Below are 13,073 nucleotides of genomic sequence, written 5' to 3'. Positions count from 1 at the left end.
TCATATATATATGTATTTTATCTTTCATTTGAGTTTTTGTTTGCTTTAAAAATTTTAGTTTTTTCTTTGTTGAGAAGAAAGCAATATTTTTTTAAGATGAATTCTCAAATTTTGTATGTTTATGTTCATTTTGATGGAGAAATGATAAATACAACTAAAGAAGGTTGTGTATTTCGAAGTCAGAAAAATAGGAATGAGATTCAACAGATATGTTTCGTTGTCGTATTTAAAACGGAAAATCAGTACAAATATAGCAAGCCGTTGCGGAAAGCAAATGTTGAGACTGTTTTAAAAATTTTCGGTTTCAACTGATCTGCTAAAGTTCTCAGAAATAGAGCTTGAAGATGATGATGATCTAGGGACAATGATAGCAATTTATTGCCCCCCTGAGATAGAAAATCCCAACCAGATTGAGTTGTTCACGGAGATAGTTGAACTAGATCCGATTCAAGTTGTAATTCCAGCAAGCCAGCGCTCTGGAATTGATTTTGATCTTAACGTCTCCTGGAAAGATCAGTCGAGTTTTGGATGGTCAATGCCGACTCCCGAAAATCCAAACACCAGCAGATGTTTGTATAACATCCCAAACCTGTGTCCTAGTCTAGAGATCCATCCAGAGGTGTTGGCCACCATAGAAGATGGTGATGAAAGGTCCGATAATGATGATCAGTCCTACCGTGATCCAAATGATGATTTCAGTGACCTCGATTTTGATGACATCCCTAAAGACATAAACGAGGAAGGGCCGGTGGCGGGTGAAAATGAAAACCCCTATTCGGCCGGGAACACGGGCCCTGGTATAGTTATAAGAAATAATTCGGGGTCTTTCATGACCGACGTGGATACTTATGCGGCTCTAGCACCCGAGTTCCCAGAATATACAAATATTGTGCCGGCTCACCTACTGCACGAAGAATTCGGCGATGAAGAGTTGTTTGTAGGACAACAATTCGATAACAAAAAAAACTGTTTACATGCTATAAAACAACTTAGCTTGAAGTTAGGTGTGGATTATAAAGTAACGAAGTCGACGCAGGCTTTGTATGTAGGAGAATGTTGGAAAGCGTCAAGTGGTTGTAAATGGCGTGCCGAGCTGCGTTAATGCAGCAGACGCAGATGTGGATGATAAGGAAACTAGAAAGTCCACACACATGCACGTCCACTCGTATGTCGCTAGACCATGGAAAGTTAGATGCAAAAACTATATGCAACTGCATTATTCCTTTGGTGAAAGAGTCGCCCACCATTCAGGTGTCAGTCCTTACTGCGGACATGCAAGCTCGATTCAAGTATAAAGTGTCATACCGAAAGGTATGGTGAGCAAAGCAAATGGCGATGCGAGAGTTGTATGGTGACTGGGATGCGTCATACAACGAGCTTCAAGGGTGGATAGCCGGGATGCAGGAGTATGTGCTCGGAACAGTGACTGATTTGCAAACACTACCGTCTAAAGGCTCAGACGGGGAGATACAATCGGGGAAATGAGTTTTTCACCTAATGTTTTGGACGTTCGAGCAGTGTGTTAGAGCTTTCCCTCACTGCAAGTCGATGGTGCAGGTGGACGAGACATGGTTGTATGGCAAATACATGCAAATACTCTTGATTGCTGTTGCATAAGACGACAAATGAAATGCACTTCCGATTGCTTTCGCCATTGTGGAGCGTGAGTGCTTCGAGTCTTGAGAATTTTTCCTCACAAATCAGTGGAGGCACGTTGTCAGAGAAGACAATATTTGCATTATATCAGATAGATCGAAAGGATTACTTGCTGCGATAAGGCGATCGAGGGTTCCGTGGAGGTCTATTTATTGCATCCGGTACATCGCGGCAAACTTTCATAGAGATTATAAGAATAAAGATTGGAAAAAAGAACTCGTGAACATGGGTAAAATAAATTTTGTTTGTATTTATTTAAAAAATTACTGTTCAAAATTTTCTTGTTTTTAAAATGATGGTTTCAAATTATATATGCAGCTCGTAAGTTAGAACTGGGAAGATTTAGGCAGAGGTTTAGGAGGCTTAAATCTCAGATGTCATCTTTACCAACAGATCTCCGGACATGGTTGGGTAGCATGGAGAACTGGCAATAGACTCAAAGTCACGATGAGGGGTTTCGATATGGGCAGATGACGACCAACTTGGTAAAGGCGATCAACTCTGTATTGAGGCGTACAGGCCATCTCCTGATTTCTGCTGTATTCTCGGCAACATTTTATAGGTAGGCAACATTGATGCCTAAGATGGGGTTAATACAATCTAAGCAGATTGACACTGGGCACGTGTACGTAGAGGCCTTCCGAAAGGCCATGGTGGTGAATAGTCAAAGGGCACAAATAATGAACGCTTAGCTTTATCCGCGCGACTTGGATACTTTTCGAGTTCAATAGTACATCGGCCATCGTTCGGGTCTTCCACCTAGGTCGTACGCAGTTGATCTGCGAAACAGACGATGTGAGTGCGGGATATTTCAGACTCTTCGATATCCGTGTGCGCATGCTCATGCAGCAAGCGCGAGAGCAAACTTATATGTTGAACAATTCATAGACGAGATCTACATGTTGGAACGCACATTACGTATATGGGGAATGAATTTCCTGTAATGCCCGATGTCTCAAACTGGGAAGTTCCACCACTTACTTTTGAGATGGTGCCTGACCGTAGTCTCCACAGACATCCTAAAGGTCGACCACAATCGACGAGGATTCAAAATGACATGGATGTCAGGGAGACGGGTGAACCCAAACTGTGCATTGTGTGTCGAACATCCGGACACAATTGATCAACATGCCCACATTGTGTCTATGTTTCCGGTCAATTGTCTCGTAATGCTGGACTCCAAGATGACGAGTGATATATTACTGAGCACATGTTCCTGTAAAAACATTGTAAATGAAATAAAATTAGATAAATTCTATGAGAAAAAATTGAAAATTATAAGGAATTAAATGGAAAGATTGGTAATTTAAATGAAATGAGAAAAAAAATTACATGAAAAAGATTGGTAATTTAAATGAAATGGCAAAAAAAATAAATTGGAATGAAATGGTACAAAATTTAAATGAAAATTGAAAGAAAGATAAATTTAAATGAAATGAGGAAAAAATTTAATTGAAATGAAATGAGAAAAAAATTAAATTAAATGAAATGAGAGAAAACTTTTAATTTAAATAGTATGAGAAAAAAATTAAATAGAAAGATAGATAATTTTAAAGAAATGACAAAAAAATTAAATTTGCATTAAAAAATAGAACATTTAAATGAAATGAGGAAAAAATTAAATTTAAATTTAAAAATAATATAACTGAATTGAGAAAAAAATAAATTGGAATTGAAAAAAAAATATAATTTAAATGAAATGGAAATGGGAATGTAAATGAAATTAGAATGAAATGAAGTTGAAATGAAATAAAATTAAAATGAAATGAAAAAAAAAGTTTGACAAACTGAAGTCGGCCAATGCAAGGCCATTGTCAGGCCTATACTTAGGTGATGCAAGCCAAGCCTGCAGATTAGTCTTGTCAAACTTTTTTTTTCATTTATTTTCATTTTATTTCATTTCAACTTTATTTCATTTCAACTTCGTTTCATTCTAATTTCATTTCCATTCCCATTTCTATTTCATTTAAATTATATTATATATTTTTTTCCATTCTAATTTATTTTTTTCTCAATTCATTTATATTATTTTTAATTTTAATTTTAATTTTTTCCTCATCTCATTTAAATGTTCTATTTTTCAATGCAAATTTAATTTTTTTGTCATTTCTTTTAAATTATCTATCTTTCCATTTAATTTTTTTCTCATACTATTTAAATTAAAAGTTTCTCTCATTTCATTTAATTTAATTTTTTTCTCATTTCATTTTAATTAATTTTTTTCCTCATTTCATTTAAATTTATTTTTCTTTCAATTTTCATTTAAATTTTGTACCATTTCATTCCAATTTATTTATTTTTGCCATTTCATTTAAATTACCAATTTTTTTCATGTAATTTTTTTCTCATTTCATTTAAATGACCAATCTTTCCATTTAAATGATCAATTTTTCCATGTAATTTTCAATTTTTTCTCATAGAATTTATCTAATTTTATTTCATTTACAATGTTTTTACAAGAACATGTGCTTAATAATATATCACTCGTCATCTTGGAGTCCAGCATTACGAGACGATTGACCGGAAACATAGACACAATGTGGGCATGTTGATCGATTGTGTCTGGATGTTCGACACACAGTGCACAGTGTGGGTTCACCCGTCTTCCTGACATCCATGTCATTTCGAATTCTCGTCGATTGTGGTCGACCTTTAGGATGTCTGCGGAGACTACGGTCAGGCACCATCTCGAAAGCAGGCGGTGGAACTTCCCAGTTTGAGACATCGGGCATTACAAGAAATTCATTCCCCCATATGTAATGTGCGTTCCAACGTGTAGATCTCGTCTATGAATTGTTCAACATATAAGTTTGCTCTCGCGTACGCTACATAAACATGCACACACAGATATCGAAGAGTCTAAAATATCCTGTACTTGCATCATCTGTTTCGCAGATCAACCACGTACGACCTAGGTGGAAGACTCGAACAACGACTGATGTGCTCTTGAACTCAAAAAGTCTCCAAGTCGCGCGAATACAATTCAGCGTTCATTGTTTGTGCCCTTCGACTATTTACCACCATGGCCTTTCGGACGGCCTCACATACACGTACCCGGCCTCAATCTGCTTAGCATGTCTCAAGCCCATCTTAGACATTAATGTTGCCAACCTATAAAATGTTCCCGAGAACACAGCAGAAATCGGGAGATTGCGTGTGCGCCTCAATACAGAGTTGATCACCTCTACCAAGTTGGTCGTCATCTGCCCATACCGAAACCCCTCATCGTAACTTTGAGTCTATTGGCAGTTTTCCATGCTACCCAACCATGTCTGGAGATTTGTTGGTAAAGATGACATCTGAGATTCAAGCCTCGCGAACCTCTGCCTAAATCTTCGCGGTTCTAACTCACGAGCTGCATATTTAATTTGAAACCATCATTTTAAAAACAACAAAAATTTTGAAAAGTAAATTTTTAAATAAAGACAAACAAATTTTTTTTACCCATGTTCACGAGTTCTTTTTTCCAATATTTATTCTCATAATCTCTATGAAAGTTTGCCACGATGTTCCGGATGCAATAAACAGACCTCCACGGAACCCCCGATTGCCTTATCGCAGCAAGTAATCCTTTCGATCTATCTGATATAATGCAAATATTGTCTTCTCTAACAACGTGTCTCCGTAGATTTGTGAGGAAAAATTCCCAAGACTCGAAGCACTCACGCTCCACAATAGCGAAAGCGATCGGAAGTGCATTTCAGTTGCCGTCTTATGCAACAGCAATCAGGAGTATTTGCGTGTATTTTCCATACAACCATGTCCCATCCACCTGCACCATCGGCTTGCAGTGAGGGAAGGCTCTAACACACTGCTCGAACGTCCAAAACAATCGGTGAAAAACTCGTTTCCCCGATTGTATCTCCCCGTCTGAGACTTTATACGGCAGTGTTTGCAAATCAGTCACTGTTCCAGGCACATACTCCTGCATCCCGACTATCCACCCTTGAAGCTCGTTGTATGACGCATCCCAGTCACCATACAACTTTCGCATCGCCATTTGCTTTGCCCACCATGCCTTTCGGTACGACACTTTATACTTTAATAGAGCTTGCATGTCCGCAGTAAGGACCGACACCTGAATGGTGGGCGACTCTTTCACCAAAGGAATGATGCAGTTGCATATAGTTTTTACATCTAACTTTCCATGGTCTAGCGACATACGAGTGGATATGCATGTGTGTGGACCTTCCAGTTTCCTTATCATCCACATCTGCGTCCGCTGCACTAACGCAGCTCGGCACGCCTTTTACAACCACTTGACACTTTCTAACATTCTCCTACGTACAGAGACTGCGTCGACTTCGTTACTTTATAATCCACACCTAACTTCAAGCTAAGTTGTTTTATAGCATGTAAACAGTTTTTTTTTGTTATCGAATTGTTGTCCTACAAACAACTCTTCATGGCCGAATTCTTCGTGTAGTAGGTGAGCCGGTACAATATTTGTATATTTCGGGAACTCAGGTGCTAGAGCCGTATCAGGATCCACATCGGTCATGAAATACCCTAAATTATTTCTTATAACTAAATCAGGGCCCGTGTTCCCGGCGGAATGGGGGTTTGCATTTTCACCTTTCTCGTCTATGTCTTTAGGGATATCATCCAAATCGAGGTCACTGAAATCATCGTTAGGATCACAGTGGGACTGATCATCATTATCAGACCCTTCATCACCATCTTCTATGGTGGCCAACACCTCTGGATAGATCTCTAGACGAGGACACGAGTTTGAGATGTTATACGAACATCCACCGGTGTTTGGATTTTCGAGAGTTGGCATTGACCATTCCAAACTCGACTAATCTTTCTAGGAGACGTTAAGATCAAAATCAATTCCAGAGCGCTGGCTTGCTGGAATTACAACTTGAATCGAATCTGGTTCAGCTATCTTCGCGAACAACTCAATCGGGTTGAGATTTTCTATCTCATGGGGGCAATAAATTGCTATCATTATCCCTAGATCATCATCATCTTCAAGCTCCATTTCTGTGAACTTTAGCGGATCAGTTGAAACCGAAAATTTGTAAAACAGTCTCACCATTTACTTTCCGCAATGGCTTGCTATCTTTGTACTGATTTTCCGTTTTAAATCCGACAACGAAACACGTCTGTTGAATCTCATTCCTATTTTTTTCCAACTTCGAAATACACAGCCTTCCTCAGTTGTATTTATCATTTCTCCATCAAAATGAACATAAACAAACAAAATTTGAGAATTCATTTTAAAAAAAATTTGCTTTCTTCTCAACAAAGAAAAAACTAAAATTTTTAAAGCAAACAAAAACTCAAATGAAAGATAAAATACATACATATATATATATTTGATAAACTTGGTACCGGCCATTAGAAGACCAAAACAAAAAAAAAACTAAAATACTGGTGCCGGGCATTGATAGGCCAACACTAAATTTTTTTTAAAAAAACTTGTATTCTGGTGCCAGCCATTGACAGGCCAGCAACAAAAAATTTTGAATTTTTTTTAATACTAGTGCCGGCCATTGACAAGTCAACACCAAAAAAAATTAATTTTTTTAAAAAAATCGTATTCTGGTGCCGGCCATTGACAGGCCAGCACAAAAAAAATTGAATTTTTTTTAAAAACTCGTATTTTGGTGTCGGCCATTGACAGACTAGCAACAATTTTTTTTTTGAAAACTCGTATTGTGGTGCCAACCATTGACAGGCTAGCACCAAAAAAATTTGATTTTTTTTAATACTGGTGCCGTCCATTGACTGGCCAGCACCAAATATTTTTTTAAAACTCGTATTCTAGTGCAGGCCATTGACAGGCTAGCACCAAAAAAATTTAAATTTTTTTTAAATACTGGTGCCGGCCATTGGCAGGCTAGCACCAATTTTTTTTAAATACTGGTATTTTTGTATAACAGTATGATACGATTTAAAAAAAAATACCCTGGTGCCGACCATTGACAGGCCAAAATAAAAAAATCAATTTTTAAAAGCCTGACACAATCATCAGACAATTATGGGTGCAAAATACGAGTTGACGCCGGCTATTGACAGGCCAAAACCCTAGTCTATTGTTCATTTCAAGTCATTTTGGTGATTATTTTTCAACCTGGATCATTTTTATAAATATCAAAATTTTTTGGGTGAATTTAGTAAAATAGCCGTTTATCAATTTGGTAAACGAAGAGGTATAGTAGTTTATACAAACGAGTATTAACTTATCTTCAAACTTGTAATAACTCATATTTGGTAATAATAATAAAAATTGATCTGCTCACAATGTCGCAAACTGCTGAGAGCTAAAGGAAGGGGCGATCTAAAATGTCTTTGATGAGTTTTTTTATGGGGTAAATTGTATAGTTAGTCACTCAAATTTAGTATATTTTTATTTTGGTAATTGAAAATAAAAAAAATCTCAAATATAGCACTACTATTAGATGATTTTTTCATTTTAATCACCTAACTTTATTATTATTATTTTTTTAGTTATTCACTGTTAATTTGGCTAACGATAATATTATTGTTCACCTATTTTAGTTACCCAACTTTAGTAATTTTTATTTTCATCACTCATTTCCTATTTTTAGAATTAATTTTAATTTTTTTGCCCACTAAAAATGAAAAAATCTGGGTTTTTTTTAGAATCATGGCTATGGAAACATTGAAGTTGATTGTGTTAACACTATGACGAAAAAGAAGTTCCTATGCTGGAGTTAAAGTGATGAAGATTCCTCTAGCAACTTTGAATTTGATGAAGATTATCTAAACAATCATTTGGCTTTACAACAAGTGTCATTCACGATCTAAATTAGACACCGATGAAGAGTTTGATGGAGGATTTGAAGACAGAGTTTTTGAAGACCTACAAGACCATGCTTAGAAAATGGGAACAAATGTATGATGTGAATGTTCAATTGTTAAAAGAAAAGAAAAAACACTTCCAAAAGAAGAAAATTTCAAGTCGATTAAACAAGTAGAAACCAAAGGATTATCCTTGGTTCCTAAAGAACTAGACAACTTGTTGAAAACTCAAAAGGAATTGACTACAACTAAGCCCGACTTGACTTGGGTCAGGCCTATCGAGCCATGCAAGCTGCACAGGCATGGATGGGTCTATAGTAAACTACTATCCCATATTTTTAACTCTAAATTTGAAGCTTATGCATTTTTTTTGACAAAATTTAAAGTTTATTTAACATAAAATTTACAAAAAAAATAGACTATTGTTGAATGTGGTAAAGGATATTATAATTTGTCATTATATCCAGATAAGTTTACAATTTAATTGTTATATATATATAATAAAATATTTTAAAAGAAGGATGTAATTCTCCAAAATTCTTTAATTTCTGGGTTTATATTTGTGGCAAGTAAATAATTTGTTTCAGTGGTTGAGCGTTTTTGGTATCTGCTTGAGGTTCTTTGTTTGAATTTCTTTCCTTGAATTTTTATTGCTTTTATTCCTACACTTGTCTGTTTATGTGTAAGATATTTTTTATTTTCATTAATTTGTTAATAATAATGAACTTGTTGATTAATTTAGTTATAAAACTTTAGCCTACCTACAAGTCTCAAATTTGAATCTTGTAGTGTTTAAATTGAAATTAAGTTTTATTTCTCTCTTGTTGTGACATCAAAAGCAGTAGAGCTTTTTGAGTTAAGTTTAAACTACTAGCAACGATTTGAATATTATTTTATCTTGATTTTAAAAAAATAAAAAAAAATAGGAACAATATCCCTAAAATTCCTCTCCCATTCTGCCATCTCCCTCTTCCCACTCTTCTCATTTTCTATTTTGTTTCATTTTGCTACTGTAAACCCTCTTTGCTGTCCCTTTTCTCTGTTCTTCCTCTCCCTCTTTTGTTTTGTTTTATATTTTCCATAATCAGCCCTTTTTCCTCTCTTGTCATCTCTTAGTTTGTTTTCTTCTTTTCTTTTACGGTTTTTCACCTTTTCGTGTTGTCAATCTTTTGTTCTTCCTCAGGTGACGAATGTGGAATGGATAGTAGTCCGGCGATTTAGGTGTTGTAGGAATCGCTCTTTTTCTTGGGTAAGTGTTTCGAATACTCTGATTTAAGGGTTCGGTTTGTGGAATTCTTGGTAAGGGTCGACTGCCCAAGTGTATTTCGTTGAATACTCTAAGTGGGTATGAGTAGAATATTTGTTCCGGTGCTGGTATTAGTTGTTAATTGGGTTAGCTGTGAATGTTGTGTACATGAATTTGGATTGCTACTTTAGTGCCGACATCCCAATAGCAGTAAGGTGTGTGGTCTAACATGAAAAACTTCAAAAAAAAATCATGGAAATCTAAAAATTGGATGAAAAATTGAAGGTGATAGACAACACCACACGACTGTGTTCAACTTCTTCATCTTGCAACTCATCAAACTGAACATGCTGCTGTAACATCTAAATTATGTTTAACTTCAACTCAAAATTGTTTGCACCAATAGTGAATCTAATGATACTCGATTCAGCCCCAATCAGATTAGGCTTAGCATAATTATAAATAGTACAAGGAGTAAGAGGTGTAGGAGGCAGCTAATTATTTTAATTATCATCCATCTCTATAGTATTATCTTTTTCTTAATCGTCTATTAAAATCTGTTGATCTTGCCTTACTTTTCTAACTTCTATACAATATCTGGGAGCAGTCTTTTTAATTTCACTGTAAAAAATTAACGGTTCCGACAGTTTCCTCTAGTCATAAATTAAAAGAATCTGTCAAAATAAAAAAAATAAAAATTAGAATGTAATAATTAAATTTAAAGCAAAAATATTAAAATTAATAAAAATAAAGTTTTATTAATATTTTACAAAAAATTTGACTAAGGTAAATGTACCTATCAATTAATAGTATAGCTACGGTGAGCAAAGATATCGTTCTCACAAAGACTAAAAGTATTAGTAATTACTATCTTTTTATTATTTAACTAATAAATTCAAATGATTGATTGAAAACTAAAATTAACTAAATTAATTAGCTATGAACGTGACAAAGAAAAAATCAAGAAAATAATCGATTAACAATCAAGAAGCAAAACAATACTCTGGAAAGAATTCACCTAGACTTCATCTGTCTCTATCAATCTAAATTACGTAATTTTTTCACTTAGTATCTTGATTTGTAGAAATCTCTAAATTATGCTAATATCTATCTTCAAGACTAAGAGCAATTGACTCTAGGTTGAATATTGAAATTTCTTTCAAATTAAAGACCATATTATCGCATTAACTCGATCTATGAATTCCCTTATTAGATTTCATTCTAATCCGATAAATTTATGACGTCCTATTTTTAAGATTGCATACAACTCCACTCAATTACGCTAGATATACTTTTAAACATAGTCTATTTCTCCTATGATTTAACCACATCAAGCATTGATTAATAGCCTATAAATATTAAACTAAGAATTAAGTACACCTAATTGAGAACAATATCTAAGTCTTTATAGCGCAAAATAAAAATCAAACGACAAATTTCATCATAGGGTTATCTCCCTTAAGTATTTAGAAAATTAGTTCATTATCGCAAATAAAAACATCACAAAGACAGTATGACCACATGTAAAAAAGAAACTTATAATAATTTTCAAAGAAATCAAAATAAAACCTTCAATCTTGATGGAAATTTGCTTTAGAATCCACTTCAATTGTGTTTTTTTAGTTGTTTTCTTGAGTATTCTTTTACGGCTCACTCCTATTTTCTTATTTTTGTCAAGTCTCAGAATGCTCGAAAAACCCTAAAAATTATGTTTTTCCATTGTTCAGAGTGCAATTCGCAAAATCGATAGGGCCTACCACGTGGTCATGTGGCAGCCCATGTGGCTCACACAGCCGTGTGTACAATCCATGTAGAATGGTCCAACCTGTGTGGTTCCTGTAACTCGCTCCAATTTTTTGATTTTCGTTTCTTTTGCTCCCAAATGCTCTCCTAAGTATAAAACATGAATTCAAATGATTAGGAGCAGAAAATTCACCATTAACATCAAATAATCATCAAGAAACGCATTAAGAACGAGGTTAAAATATGTTAATTTTAGCACCTATCACTGGAAAGCTATTAAAAGGAACAACAAGGAAGACATTTCCATTATTGTTGTAAAATTTTAGTGATGTGTAAGTGTGGAAACTTCACCTGTTTCTGGTCGATAACCAACTCTTTTTGGACTTTTCTTATGTTATACATATTTTGTGTCGTATCCTAAGCTTTCTATGCATAGGCAAACCATAATGAAGCTGTCTAATAAACTAATGAAGAAAAATTGAATTTATAGCATTGGAACATAATATTAAACCAAGCTTTCAATCTCTTTAGCGGTTCAACTGATCAGATACCTATTCTGCCATGAAATTTCGAAATTTGTATCGAGCAATCTAAATTTCCTTCAGATATTATCCCCTAGGTTTCCATGGATAATCGAATTTTAATTCCAGTATCTGACCGTAGTATGATAAGTTGATGTTTTGGTTCTTAAGGTACGAAGCATAAGCTGATGATGTCTGGAATGACTCCCTTTTGATGGGGAACTGATTCCATTCTAACTTCCACCTTCTGCTGATGGTTGACTCGAGCTCTTCCTACTATGCCTTCCATTTTGTCGGCCAAATGCATCCGATAAACCGAGCTATTGGATTTTTCAACTTCAGAAGAAATGAGTGACAACCCATCATTGGACCCCCTCTTCCCATAGGAACCCTTTCTCGATCTTCTTCCCTGTCATTATGAAGCTCTTCAGTTATGAAATCCTTATTTATGGTTGCTTTGAAACCTACTGCTTCCATTGCAGGAGGAAGAGATGTAAATAGTAGAGAGTGGTAATGAAAATGTTGAAATCAAAGTTTGTGGGACTGTGAAAATGAAGATAAAGAGTTAAGGAGCACAACCTACATTAATTTGTCCCATGTTTGCAGTTTAGGATTTAACAAAGTTAAGATAAACATTATCTTTTTATCATTTACGTCTGATTTACTATTGGTTGACATTTAGGGGTTAGTAATTATCCCTTTTAATAATGCCATACTCAATATTTAAATTTGTATTCTTTTAAATTCTTTAAAAGTGTAATGTATTTTATCAATATAGTAAGATAACTAGCTCTTGATGTAACGTTAATTTTGATGTAACCGAGTAGATAGGTTTTATTTTATATATTAATTACATTTAATTTAAAATTTTATTAAATAATAAAATGATATATGAGTCGAGTTTTTTTTTAATTAGTTTAATTTTTCTTTTGATATTATTAGAATCTTTCAAACAATAATATTTTTATTTTATTTATTAGAGTTCTACATATTATTATAATCTTAAAAATAAATAAAAGTAAAATAAAAATTTTAAAAATAAATAAAGTGAGAGAAATAGGGATAATTATTTTTTAAACCCTACAGAATTTCTCTATATTATCTATATTGAAATATTCAATGTTCATTCTTTA

General features: G+C 34.5%; 1 long non-coding RNA gene across 1 annotated transcript; it reads left to right on the top strand.

Moving 5' to 3' along the window:
• The first annotated feature begins 9,281 nt into the window (after window positions 1-9,281).
• LOC121227904 (uncharacterized) lies at window positions 9,282-12,589 on the top strand. The gene is made up of 2 exons (XR_005925429.1): window positions 9,282-9,679; window positions 12,112-12,589. It is a non-coding gene; the product is annotated as an uncharacterized lncRNA (long non-coding RNA).
• Window positions 12,590-13,073: the final 484 nt, after the last annotated feature.

Source organism: Gossypium hirsutum, chromosome A04, assembly GCF_007990345.1.
Source record: "Gossypium hirsutum isolate 1008001.06 chromosome A04, Gossypium_hirsutum_v2.1, whole genome shotgun sequence".
Classification (NCBI taxonomy): Eukaryota; Viridiplantae; Streptophyta; class Magnoliopsida; order Malvales; family Malvaceae; genus Gossypium; species Gossypium hirsutum.
This window is presented reverse-complemented; position numbering and strand designations above follow the sequence as displayed.